Source organism: Eleutherodactylus coqui, chromosome 6 (assembly GCF_035609145.1).
Source record: "Eleutherodactylus coqui strain aEleCoq1 chromosome 6, aEleCoq1.hap1, whole genome shotgun sequence".
Taxonomy (NCBI): Eukaryota; Metazoa; Chordata; class Amphibia; order Anura; family Eleutherodactylidae; genus Eleutherodactylus; species Eleutherodactylus coqui.
The window spans coordinates 28435008-28448674 of record NC_089842.1 but is presented as its reverse complement, the minus strand read 5'-3'; the positions used below and the strand labels follow the sequence as shown (position 1 = coordinate 28448674).

Sequence of the window (13667 nt, the reverse complement as noted above, 5' to 3'; positions counted from 1 at the left end):
TTATGCTAATCCATATTTATGCCATATGTATTACATTTCATTGTAGAATTGTTAATTTGCCCAGTCGTAATTAAGACATAACAGTTTATTGGTCCATGTATTATAATTTTTAGGAAGCTGTTGTGATCAGGGAGGCAGTTTCTTCTGAAACGTATCTTAGCGTGGACATAGCCTTGTATGGCACTTCTTAATATGTCATTTTAAATTAATAAAATAAAGAAGCTTCTTTTTTATGAAGCATTTTGCTATTGTTTGTTAATTGCCAAGTGTCTCGTGGTTGGTTGTGCACCGAAGGATCTTCATTTCTGATTCTTGAAATTATTTAGCTGAACAGCAGAATGGAGCATTAAATATTCCAATTGAAATGCAAAACATTTTAAGTAGGGCATGAGCAAACCGAACCTGTAGAATCCAAATTAAGGTTGAGCTTTGCTGTAGAACTCCTTAGCAGTTTCTAAGAGCCTGGTAGTGGTTGTTTTTCAATAGTTGTAGCGTATTGTTTAGCACTGCTGCTTTGCAGTACGGGGGTCCTAGGTTCAAATCTGACGAAGGACAACATCTGCATGGAATTTGAACAGCTCCCTGCAGATGTTATCCTTTGTGTGATTTGAACCTATGACTCCAGCACTTCAAGGCAATAGTGCAAACTATTCATACTACTTCTTCCACCTTTCCTCTCCAGAAGATGTGAACAAGAAGAAACACTCGGAGAATACAAATTCCATACGAGGTTGGTCTGATTTGTTACTTCAGTGGATGAATAGAATAAGGAGAAGAATGAGAAAAAAGGAGAAAGAGATCCTTCTGCAAATGGAAGGAGAAGGAGGAAGAAAGAAGTGATATGATGGCTGACTAGTTAATACTGTTGCCTTGCAGTACTGGTGTCCTAGATTTAAATTTGACCAAAGACAACATTTGCATGGAGCTTGAATGTTCTTTTTTTGTTTCTTGTTTTTCCCCTCCCCCTTTTCCTCCAAAGAAGGAATATGGAAGAGAAGAAATGTGTTTGGTCAGAAGTTATTGCAAGAATCTGCTCTTTTCTCACCGCAGACACACTAAAAACACTTATTGTTGCCCTCATCCACTCTCAGCGCGATTATTGCAACTTGTTGCTGATAGGCCTCCCCTGCACCAGACTCTACCCTCTCCAATCCATCCTGAATGCAGCAGCCAGGCTCATTTTTCTCTCGAGCCGCTACTCGGACGCCTCTGCCCTGTGCCAGTCACTGCACTGGCTGTCTGTTAAATACAGAATTCAATTTAAACTCGCTACCTTCATCCACAAAGCCCTCCACAGCGCAGCGCTCCCCTATATTGTCTCCCTCATCTCACTCCATCACCCAGCCCGAGCTCTCCGCCCTGCTAACGAAACTAGACTGCGTGCCCCTCTAATTCGAAATTCTCATTCCCGCCTCCAAGACTTCTCCAGAGCAGCATCGGTCCTCTTGAACACATTACCAAAGGCTACCCAGGCAATTCAGGACTCACAGAACTTCAAGCGTGCTCTAAAAACGTACGTCTTCGGGGAGGCATACCACATTCCCTAAACAAACCCCGCCTGATAACATGCTCCCTGACCTACTGACTGCCCTTTCAGTCATACCGATTCTGTCATCACACGGCTAAATGTCTGACCATTGTCTATGTGTATAGCATCCCTCACTCGCCACCTCGCCATACCATGCACATCTCCACCCTGCCATACCGTGGAAGCTCGTTGGAGCAGGACCCTCACCCCTATTGTTTCCATCAACTGATTACTATATACTGTGGTTCTGTACCTTTTGTACTTTTGTCTTTCTGTATTCCCCTGTCTATGTACACGCTGCGGAATATGTTGGCGCTATACAAATAAAGATTATTATTATTAAGTTAGTGCTATTGCCTTGCAGTTCTGGAGTCTTAGGTTTAAATCTGACCAAGAACAACCTCTGCATGCACTTTATATGTTCCCTTTGTGTTTCTACTTGTTGTTATCCTCCTCCTCCAGACAGCACGGTTGAAAGAAGTCTGGTGGTTTAGTGGTTTGCACTGCTATCTTGCAGTGCTGGGTTCAAATCAGACCAAGGTCAACCACAGCATGTGGTTTTTCAAAGCTTCTACTTCAGATGTTATACTTGTGAGATTTGAACCTTGGACCCCAGAATTGCAAGGCAGCAGTGCCAACCACTGAACTACGTCCATTGAAGAACCACCACCATTAGCTTCAGTGGGTCCTTAAAAAGTGTTCAATACTAGTTATAGGGTTTTTTATAAACGGTTTAGACTAGGCAGAACTTTTTGACAAATCGATCAAACCAAACCTTTGATAAGTTTGCTCATATCTAATTTTGATCATGTCTAATTAGCTTCAGGATGGTTCCAATTAGAGAACTACAAATACAAGTTAATATTGGAAATCTGCTAGTGAAGTCCTGTCACCACTCCTGAAATAGCAATTTCAAAAGGGGAGCCTATGTGTAGTCTGATAATGTCAACTCTGACTGGTCAGTGAAAAAGTACATAGGGATGCCCCCAACTGGTAACCCCCCGTTATCAATTTATTTATAAATTTCAATTTGGAATATAATAGGAATGTCACAATGTAGTGTTCTAGAAAAGATACCCCAAAATTGTTTTCTCGTAGGAATACAAGTACTTACTATAACAGACATATCAGGAGAGGTGACAGGTCCTTGTTAAGGAGGGAATAGTATAAAACACACAGTTCTCCACTAAGAACCTTTACCTATAAGACATAATGTGATTTCTATTACCTTGGTTAAGTATCTCATCCCTTCTCTCATCAGATGTGTAGTATTCCAATTTCTCTTCAAGGTCACTGAGGTCATCAACTACAGACAATGTACAAGCACAACATAAATAACACCTCAGACTGGAAGATCTTACTTGAAGTGTCTTTTATAGATTAATTATGTTTTATGTTAACCCTTTCCAATCCAATTTTGGGTTCAGGGTTTCCTAAAAGGCTTTCTGTTTTTGGTGTTATTTAACGTGCCATCTGCTGGCTAAAGCCAGTGTGTGTGCACCAGAGAGGCTCTGACAGCGGAGTGGCTGGCAATAGATGGTAAGAATACCCTGTCGGACGTCTTCTCACATTTGAGCTGTACAAGCTTCAAAGATAATGTAGGAAGACATCAGACAGTGGATTGGAAAGGGTTAAGTTCACATGTGACAGAAAATTTCTACTACAAATCTATAGCAAAATCTGTAATGGTTGCATAAATGTTGCTGTGTGTTTGCCAAATTGTAACCATTTGCATTATAAGTTTAAAAATCAAGAGCATATCCTAAAATAAGCTTTGCTTTTTTTTTGTGGCATGTACATTGCTGACGATTTGGGGAGGCATTGCAGAGACCTGGGTTGGTATTTTTATACCCATTGCAAACAGTGCTTGTAATATCAACCCAAACCACTGTCAACTGTTCAGAGCTGTTAGTTTACAGCTTGAAATATACTGACAGCAGCCCAGCAAACAGCTGACTGCAGGGAATTTCAAGCAGTGGACCATGCCATTCAACTATTAAGAACCTATCCTGAGGATAGGTCATCAATAGTTAAGTGGGAAATCAATCTAAGGAAAAACGGAAAGTTATTGCCTAGATTACTAACCACTTAAACAAAGGAGCCAATTAAAAGCACTCGGAGGTAAAGTGAATAATGTTATCTTGCTAGAAAGGCACCTACCATGGTAAAGATATATTAGACAACAAGTGAACAGTGCTCAAAGTTGATGTGCTTGATAGTATTGCCAAAATCTCTAAAGAAATCTTTCTCTGCCTGTACTGAGGCTGAAAAATGCCTCCAACTACCATATCTGCAATTCACTGAATAATGGCAGCAATTAAAAACTAACTATTTGTATATATTAAAATATCGATATCAAAATATACTGGAAAGAGAATCATCCCTGACTCAATAGTGTATCCCAAATAGGGACAGGCAAACAAAAATGCAAACTTTCCACCTCTATCCCAGCAGTATAAACATTAGCTGGAGATAAGGTACAAGGTTAGAATATACTAGACCTCTTGATTAGGGGCTGCTGGTGAAATATTCCCAGGATGACATAATTGGACTCAAAAACTCTTAGGCTGGGTTCACACGGGGCGCATTCCAGCCGGAAATCCCGCGGTTTGGCCGCAGCAAAAACCACGAGATTTCCGCTGGGAGAACCGCCGCGGAAAAACCAGCGGCGGCTTTGAAGCGGCCCGGCCGCTCGCTTTTCCGTTGTGGCCGGAGCTCCCATAGAGAGAAAGAAAAGATAGGGGTAAGGGTCGAGGAAAGAAAAGATAAACAGACATGCTGCATATTCTGAAACCGCAGCCGCGGTTCCAGCCTGACTTACAGCAGCGGATTGGCCGTCCCGTGTGGACGAGATTTCTGAGAAATCTCGTCCACATGGCTGGCTAATCCTGAGATTAGCGGCCGCGGGTGGATTTGCCGCAGCGAAATTCCACGCGGCTAAACCGCGGCAAATCCGCCCTGTGTAAACCTAGCCTTAAGGATTCTAGACCCAATGCATTTCTATCTGATGAAGTGTCAGCAATAGAGGTGAGCGAGAACACTCATCTGAGCTTAATGCTTGTTCGTGCATTAGGGTACTCGAGATGCTCGTTACTCGAGACAAACACCAAGCGGTACTCCAGTCAATTGCATTTCCTTCCCTGCATGTTTAGCACCATTTTCTAGCCAATAGACATGCGGGGAAGGCATTACCACTTCCTGCTGTGACGTGCCAGCCCTATCCCACCTCACAGTAGTGAGTGGCTGGGCCGATCAGGTGACCGCCGAGTACTTAAACTGGTCCCGCCCGCGGCTCGCCTCAGACGCATGCTGGCAGAGGTTAGGGAAAGTGCTGCTGCTGATATAGGGAAAGAGTTAGAGTAGGATCCTGACTTCAAGAACCCCAAAGCTCCTTCTTAGGGCTACACCTGACCGTGTGCATTATAGTTGTGGCTTGCTGGGAATAGTAGTGCATCAATTTTTGAATTACGCATCTAGGCCTGTTCCCAGCCTTTCAGTAATAGCGTTCTCAGGCTGCAGTGCTGTACAACCAGCTCTCACCGTGAAACTGCTCTCTAACATCTCCTAGCCTACTGCAGGTGACTTCATTTATACTGTTCTGTGTCTGCAGTGCATTAGACACAGAGTGTTGGGGCACAGCCACTTTTATAGGGAGAGTTATACACTATACAGTCCTGATCCTCTGTGCAAGAAACCCAAAGCTCCTTCTTAGGGCTACACCTGACCGTGTGCATTATAGCTGTGGCTTGCTGAGAGTAGTAGTGCATCTATTTTTGTAGTACGCATCTAGGCCAGTTCCCAGCCTGTCAGTAATAGCGTTCTCAGGCTGCAGTGCCGTACAACCAGCTCTCACCATCAAACTGCTCTCTAACATCTCCTAGCCTACTGCAAGCGACTTCATTTATACCATTCTGTGTCTGCAGTGCATTAGACAGAGGTCTCAGTGCTAAACAGTACTGTAATATTTCCTGGGCCACTGCAAAGCATTTAAGCTCTGCTGCTGTGCAGAGCGTCTCACAATACCGTTTCCTTGGTGGGGTTGAGAAAGCCGCAGTTACCAGCACTATCCACTGGCTTTAGAGTCTTCTCCCACTCCACACAGCCTCTATTGTCTACAAGTCTCTGCGAGCAGTAAATTACCCCTAGGTACCAGCGCTAGAGAGCAGGTTTATTTTTTCAAGTCACAGCATAGAGCCTCCGCTATCTACAAGTCTTTGTGTGCGGTGAATTAAGCCACAGTTTTCAGTGCTGTACAGTGGGGTAATTTATTTGGTCTCTGCTCTATTCTTAATCCGCCATGATGAAGAGTAGGGGTAAGGGTCGAGGACGTGGATGTCCGAGTGAGAGTGTGGGCACATGCCGAGTTCCTGGTTGTGGTGAATCACAGCCGGCTACTGCGGGATTAGGAGAGAGGCAAGTTTCTGGGGTCCCCAGCTTCATATCACAATTTATGGGTCCGCATGGTAGACCTTTATTGCAAACAGACCAGTGTGAGCAGGTCCTGTCGAGGATGGCAGAAAATCCATCCAGCAATGTATCGACCACCCAGTCTTCTACGCAGTCCACTACTCCCGGCCTAGGGACTGCAACTCTGAATCCTCTGGATGCTGCTCCTCCTTCCTCCCAGCCTCCTCACTCCATGAAAATGACATATTCTGATGAGCAGGCAGACTCCCAGGAACTGTTCTTGGGTCCCTGCCATGAGTGGGAAAAAATGGTTCCTCTCTCACCTGAGGAGTTTGTCGTGACCGATGCCCAGCCTTTAGAAAGTTCCCGGAGTCCGGGTGATGAGGCTGGGGACTTCCGGCAACTGTCTCAAGAGCTTTTTGTGGATGAGGATGATGAGACACAGTTGTCTGTCAGTGAGGTAGTAGTAAGGACAGTAAATCCGAGGGAGGAGCGCACAGAGAATTCGGAGGAAGAGCAGCTGGACAATGAGGTGACTAACCCCACCTGGTTTGCTAAGCCTACTGAGGACAGGACTTCAGAGGCGGAGGCAAGTGCAGCAGCAGGACAGGTTGGAAGAGGCAGTGGAGTGGCCAGGGGGAGAGGCAGGGCCAGAGCGAAGCATCCCCCAACTGTTTCCCAAAGCACCCCCTCGCGACAAGCCTCTGTGCAGAGGGCTAGGTGCTTAAAGGTGTAGATGTTTTTTCGTGAGTGAGCAGATTACCGATGAACAGTGGTGTGCAACCTGTGTCGCACCAAGATCAGCCGGGGATCCACCACTACCAGCCTCACCACCACCAGCATGCATAGGCATATGGTGGCCAAGCACCCCACAAGGTGGGACGAAGGCCATTCACTGCCTCTGGGTCACACCACTGCCTCTTCTCCTGTGCCCCAACCTGCCACACAGATCCAATCCCCCTCCCAGGACACAGGCATGTGCACCTACCGGCCTGCACCCACACCCTTACCTACACCATCCTCCACTCCATCCAGCAATGTCTCTCAGCACAGCGTTCAACTATCACTAACACAATCGCTGGAGCGAAAGCGCAAATATGCCGCCACCCACCTGCATGCACAAGCTTTAAACGTGCACATTGCCAAATTAATCAGCCTGGAGATGCTGCCGTACAGGCTTGTGGAAATGGAGCTACTCGGTCCCCAGTCGCCACTATTTTTCCCGGTGTGCCATCCCAGCCCTACACCAGCACATCTCCCGCAACATAAATTGCTGTAAGGTCCACTTAACCATGGACACGTGGACAAGTACTGGCGGGCAGGGCCACTATACCTCCCGGACTGCACATTGGGTGAATTTGGTGGAGGCTGGGACTGAGTCAGAGTCTGGGACCGCTCACGTCCTACCCACACCCAGAATTGCGGGTCTTACCTCGCTGCTGGTATCTGTGGCATTTTATGCCGCCTCCTCCAAACCCTCCCCCTCCTCCTCCTCCGCCACCTCTACCTCTCAATTAAGAAGTGTGAGCACGTCGCCAGCAGTCGGTAGCGCGTGGCACGGCAGCACAGCGGTGGGCAAGCATCAGCAAGAGGTGCTAATACTAATCAGCTTAGGTGAGAAGAGGCACATGGCCCCTGAGCTCTTGCAGGGTCTAGCAGAGCAGACCGACCTCTGGCTTTCGCAGCTGAGCCTCCAACCAGGCATGGTTGTGTGTGACAATGGCCGTAACCTCGTGGCAGGTCTGCAGCTCGGCAGCCTCAAGCACGTGCCATGCCTGGCCCACGTATTCAATCTGGTGGTTCAGTGGTTTCTGAAAAACTACCCCCACTTGTCTGACCTGCTCGGCAAGGTACGCCGTGTCTGCGCACATTTCCGCAAGTCCACCACGGACGCTGCCACCCTGAGGACCCTGCAACATCGGTTTCAGCTGCCAGAGCACCGACTGCTGTGCGACGTGCCCACATGGTGGAATTCTACGCTGCACATGTTGGCCAGGCTGTATGAGCAGCGTAGAGCACTAGTGGAATACCAGCTGCAACATGGGTGGCTTAGTGGTAGTCAGCCTCCGCAATTCTTTACTGAGGAGTGGGCATAGATGGCAGATATCTGCCAGGTCCTCGGAAACTTTGAGGAGTCTACCCAGATGGTGAGCGGCGATGCTGCAATCATTAGCGTTACCATCCCGCTGCTTTGCCTGCTGAGAGGTTCGCTGCAAAGCATAATGGCCGACGCTTTGCGGTTGGAACAGGAGATGGGGGATGACAGCTTGATAGCCAGACCACACTTAGGTTTATATCTCAGTGCGTTTTAGAGGTTGAGGAGGAGGAGGAGGGGGACGAGACAGCTGGGCACACTGCAGAGGGTACCCATGCTGCTTGCCTCTCACATATTCAGCGTGTATGGGCTGTAGAGGAGGAGGAGGATCCTGAAAGTCATCTTCCTAGTGAGGACAGCGATGTGTTGCGTACTGGTACTCTGGCACACATGGCTGACTTCATGTTAGGCTGCCTTTCCCGTGACCCTCACGTTAAACGCATTCTGGCCAACATGGATTACTGGGTGTACATCCTTCTTGACCCACGGTATAAGGAGAACCTTTCCACTCTCATTCCCAAAGAGGAAAGGGGTAGGAGAGTGATGCAATACCACAGGGCCCTGGTGGAAAAAGTGATGCTAAAAGTTCCCATCTGACAGCGCTAGTGGCAGAAGGCGCAGTTCTGAGGGCCAAGAAACAGGGGAGGTGTGGGGATCAGGCAGCATGTCCAGTGCAGGCAGGGGAACACTCTCCAAGGCCTTTGCCAGCTTTATGTCTCCCCAGCAAGACTGTCACCACTCCCCAGTCAAGGCTGAGTTGGAGGGAGCACTGTAAAAAGATGGTGAGGGAGTATGAAGCCGATCATACCACCATCCTCCGTGATGCCTCTGTTCCATACAACTATTGGGTGTCAAAGCTGAAAACATGACACGAACTTGCGCTGTACGCCCTGGAGGTTCTGGCTTTCCCTGCCGCTAGCGTCTTGTCAGAGAGGGTGTTTAGTGTAGCTGGGGGAATCATCACGGATAAGCGTACCCGCCTGTCAACTGCCAGTGCAGACATGCTTACACTCATAAAGATGAGCAAAGGCTTAATTTCCCCAGACTTCTCTTCTCCACCGGCGGAAAGCAGCGGAACCTAATGATTCTTTTTGCTGCAACAGGAGAAAAAAACATTCTCTATCACCAGAACAAAAGGGGGAATTAGCTTTGGCAATCACTCTCGGATATTATTACTCCTCCTACTCCTCCTCCTAAAACAACATGTCATCACGCTGAACTGCCAATTTTTCTGCGGCCCAAAAGGCTCTATTTATAATTTTCTTACAATTTTTAAAAGTTTCAAAGTATTGATACTTAAACGGAAACCAATTTTTTTCACAGGGCTGCCTCCAGGCTCTGTTACAAATTAAGCAACAGCGAGCTGTATCTTTAAAAAATGTTTATGGGTTTCACTTGCCCTCGCGGTTGAGCAATTTTTCAGGGGTGCACTTGTACTCTTAGTACACCAATTTTTATGGGCCTCGCCTATACTGTTATCTAACTAATTTTTACGACCTTCGCCTACACTCATGGTAACCAATGTTTCAGGGGTTCGCCTATACTCTTGCTACAGAAATGTTACAGGGGTCTGCCTATATCTTTGCTACAGAAATGTTGCTGGGGTCTGCCTATACTCTTGCTACATAAATGTTACTGGGGTCTGCCTATACTTTTGCTACAGAAATGTTACTGGGGTCCACCTATACTTTTGGTACACCAATGTTACAGGGGTTCGCCTACACTCTTGCTACAGAAATGTTACTGGGGTCTGCCTATACTTCTGCTACAGAAATGTTACTGGGGTCTGCCTATATTTCTGCTACAGGAATGTTACTGGGGTCCGCCTATACTTCTGCTACAGGAATGTTACTGGGGTCTGCCTATACTCTTGCTACTTAAATATTACGAGGGTCTGCCTATACTGTGGGTGCACAAAGACTTCCCATCACGATGTTTTACCTATCTGGCACAAATACACTGACTGACTAGGGCAGAAATGTGGGCCGAGGTCTTTGGCAGGGTGAAACTCTGCCATGTTTGGGCACTCTGATTTCTTTCTGTGTAATACTATCTTTGTGCACTGACAGCATAGGTGAGCCCAAGGAACTCAAAGACTTCCCCTTGCGGTGTTGAGCAAACTGACACTTACACAGAATGAATAGTGTGTGGACACATGGATTTCCCATTGCTATGTAACGCACGACACCTTGGGTCACACAAGGTGGAGGCTGGGACCGATCCTGACCCAGGGCCCGCTCACATACTTCGCAAACAGACTATTGCGGGTCCTACCTCGGTCATGGTTTCTTGGCCTTGTTTTGCCACCTCCTCCTCCTGATTGGGGTCAGGGGATCAGCAATGGGCAACATGTATTTTCTCTCGTGTTACCACAGTTATCTGAGACACTGGTTTGTGCCGAACAAAAGGAGCGTTACTGTATTAATGAGACGTTCACAGCTGCACTAACATCCGAGTCCGCTTTATGCCCACGATTACTGAGCGTGTGAGCCGAGATGGCGGTCCTTGGCACGGTGAAACTGCCTTGTTTGGGCACTCTGATTTCTTTATGTGTAATACTTTCCTTGGGTTCCAGAGGATCGTCTATGCTGTGGGTGCACAAAGACTTCCCATAGTGGTGTTTTGCCTATCTTGCACAAATACACTGACTGACTGGGGTAGAAATGTGGGCCGAGGCCCTTTGCAGGATGAAACTCTGCCATGTTTGGGCGCTGTGATTTCTTTATGTGTAATACTTTCTTTGGGTTTCTTTGGCTCGCCTATTCTGTGAGTGCACAAAGACTTCCCGTTGCGGTGTTTTACCGGTCAGGCACAAATACACTGACTGACTAGGGTAGAAATGTGAGCCAAGGTCCTTGGTAGGGTGAAACTCTGCCATGTTTGGGTGCTGTGATTTATTTATGTGTAATACTTTCCTTTGGTTCCTTTGACTCGCCTATGCTGTGGGTGCACAAAGACTTCCCATTGCGGTGTTTTACCGGTCTGGCACAAATACAATGACTGACTAGGCTAGAAATATGGACGGAGGTCCATAACGGGGTGAAACTGTTCCATAGGTGTGCCCAAGGAACTCAAAGACTTCCCATTGCGGTGTTGAGCTATCCGACACCTGCACAGAATGAATAGTGTGGGGACACATGGATTTCATATTCCTATGTAACTCGCGGCACCTTGGGTCACACAAGGTGGAGACTGGGACCTAGCCTGACCCTGGGCCTGCTCATGTGCTTCCCACACAGAGTATTGCTGCATTGTGGAGATGTGTAGAAGTGCTGGCACCTGAGTCCTCTTTATGCCCATATTTGCGGCTCCTGACAATTATGCGACTGAGATGGCACGGGATTGGAATGATGATCGTATTTCAGTTTATCATCAATTCTCAACAGCCCACACTTTTAAAGAGGGTCGCTGCCTAGCCCTGCCAACCCTCTGCAGTGTGTGCCTCCGGTTCCTCCTCATCCAGTACGCACTTATAAATAGACATGAGGGTAGTGTGGCTATGAACTGAGTGTGTGGCATGAGGGCAGCTGAACGCTGCGCAGGGAAACTTTCTGATGTTTTCTGGTGTTTGACAAGTTATCAGCTATGCGGAGCATTGGTCACATACAAAAATGCTTGAGTCGCCCATTGACTTTAATGGGTTTCGTTACTCGAAACGAGCTCTTGAGCATTACGAAAAGTTCGACTCGAGCAACGAGCACCCGATCAGTTTGGTGCTCGCTCATCTCTAGTCAGCAACAGTAATTGGAGTCTATAAAGACACTGGAAATAAACTGCCTCAATCAGGCAAGGTGGTTTAATAGAAGTGTTTCAAGTGTACAGTAATATATGTATATTTGTTCATGTATGCGGCAGGTATAATCCAAAGTTATCATGTGACATTTCCATTTTTGGACCAGATGATGTAATTCAGTGCATCCAATAGTATCTCTGTGAATCATAATCCATTCATGGAGTACATAAAAGTCACCCAAATGGATATGTTCCCGGACAGCTACCCTATTTAGCCTACAAACAACTGAAAGGAGCATTTTGATTCCTTAGCTTTAGAATTAAGCTGCATTTAACCACTTTGGCATAGAGTGGCGACCTACAATGGTCCAGACTCCTAGTCTTTCCTGACCACTACTTTAATAATTACATTGTGGCACCAGCATCAGCTTAAAATGCTGCATTTATCAGAATCTCCCAGAAGTGAAGTTGCCAATTTCATCTCTGTTATCAAGTGTGTGGTATATGATGCATGTTTTATATACCGTCAAACCTCTAGTTTTATTATCTTCTAGTTTAGCCGGTTTCCAGTTTCATTGTTTTTTGAAAGCCAGAATTTCATCTCTAGTTTCACTGGTTGCTTCTAGTTTCAGTGGTGGCCGACGGCCCACGTGGCCTCGCTGCTGACGCAGCCCATGTGGTTTCCTGCTAAGCGTCTCCTCTTCCTGATGCTGAAATGCTCTACACCCTTCTCCAGCATCACTGTAGGCCCTAGTAAAACAGTACTGTAGTGTAATGTAAGTGGCCATGCTTACCCAGATAACAAAGTGATAACTTAGGACTGATAATGATGTCACCTGCAGTCCTATGTAACAGCACAGAGAACGCAGTGATAATGCTAAGGGTAGATGATGTATTAGATGTGACCGGCAGTCCTATGTAACAGCACAGAAAACACAGTAAGATGTTCAATAACATGATACATGCTCATTTATTCTTTACAGTAATCTTTTATATTCATTTATTATTGTTTTTGGCATTAAAAACATATTTATTTTCTATTAAATGTGGTTTTGTGTGTTTTTTGGAATGTCTGGAACAAATTAATTGGATTTACATTGCTTCTTATGGAAATAATTGCCTCGAGTTTCATTAGTTTCAAGTTTGGCTGATTGCTTTCAGACGGATTACTAAGGAAACTAGAGGTTTGACTGTATATGATAGAAAGGTGTCAAAACACATACTGCATCAAAGCTTGTTGGGTATTGAGCTAATTAGCCACACAGTACATTATATTAAGAAAGTAGATTTAATGATTTGACTGATAAGTGTATATCCACTTCTAGATCTGTGGAGAACAATCATGTTTACAGTACTGAACAATATGCTAAAAGTTATAATAGAACTCCTTATCACACAGTAGAGCCTCACTTTATATAATTCGTTTTAAGAAATAGTAATTAGAGATAAATATCTAGTGTTGGATTTACCCACTAACATGAGTTCTACAGCACATACTTCTAGATAGAATACAAGTTACTTACCTGATTTCTGGGACCCGCTTTTGTTTTTCTCCAACAGCCTGAAATCAATTTCTTCATACACCGGGTCATGGAAAGAAACAGAAGTGACGTTTCTGAGGACTGAACAAAAAATGTAATGTTATATAAAAATATAAAAGATTAGATCTACAGAAATCAACACATAGATAACAGAACTAACACTCAACCAGATACAATGAACTCCAACGTGTATAGGACATGTATAGTCCCGTCTGGTCACAGATCTGTATATTAAAATGACAAACTGACTGGACTTTTCTATTCACTTATGTAAAAGTGTTTGCCATTATTTCTGTACTCACCTTTTTTATACCACTTGGATTGTCTCATCAAGTATACTATTATAATGACTGCAATACCAAGA

At 45.7% G+C, this 13667-nt stretch overlaps 1 long non-coding RNA gene across 1 annotated transcript; it reads right to left on the bottom strand.

The window, feature by feature from the left end:
* Positions 1–2756: 2756 nt before the first annotated feature.
* LOC136631983 (uncharacterized) lies at positions 2757–13667 on the bottom strand. Its single transcript, XR_010793124.1, has 3 exons — positions 13606–13667; positions 13286–13384; positions 2757–2834 (listed from the first exon to the last, which is right to left on the bottom strand). It is a non-coding gene; the product is annotated as an uncharacterized lncRNA (long non-coding RNA).